We start from the raw sequence: 610 nt of genomic DNA on the forward strand, positions 1-610 counted from the left end.
ATCTTAAAAAATCCACAAATACCTGTAATGCACAATTGAGTAGGTAATTTTGCAATCAATCATAGAGATCTATATCCATATTTGTGATGATAGAGTGTATGCAGTTTTCAAATACATATAAATTGTGCTTTTAATTCATTAAAAAAAGAAAAACAAAAAGACACAAAGCTATCCAACCAAATTATGCTTTTAGAAATCTGTTATCAGTGTACAAAAATGCACTTATTCACAAATAGTAAGAAAAAAATCATAAATCATGAATTGTACTTTAAATAACATCTCAGTAATCTACTTTGAGAAGAAGAGATGCTCTTGTTTTTAACTTGAACGCCATGCTCTGCCTGTTGAAATGTGGTATTTTAATTTTGTACCAAATACAAATCTTTTCCATAGATCAACATCAGCCTATCACATTCTCTACACAACATGGCTTGGTGACCAAAGAAAATAAGGAAAAGAACAGTCATTTAAGGCTGGAAGAAGAGGTATCACATTATTTTTCTTACTATAAACAATAATTTTGCCGACTTGAAAAATTACAGGGTACCTGCCAACTGCAGGGTTTGGCGAAACTAAAAATGTCTTCTATTTTTTTTTTTTTTTCAACTTG

Source organism: Poecilia formosa, unplaced genomic scaffold (genome assembly GCF_000485575.1).
Source record: "Poecilia formosa unplaced genomic scaffold, Poecilia_formosa-5.1.2 Scaffold144, whole genome shotgun sequence".
In the NCBI taxonomy this organism is placed as follows: domain Eukaryota; kingdom Metazoa; phylum Chordata; class Actinopteri; order Cyprinodontiformes; family Poeciliidae; genus Poecilia; species Poecilia formosa.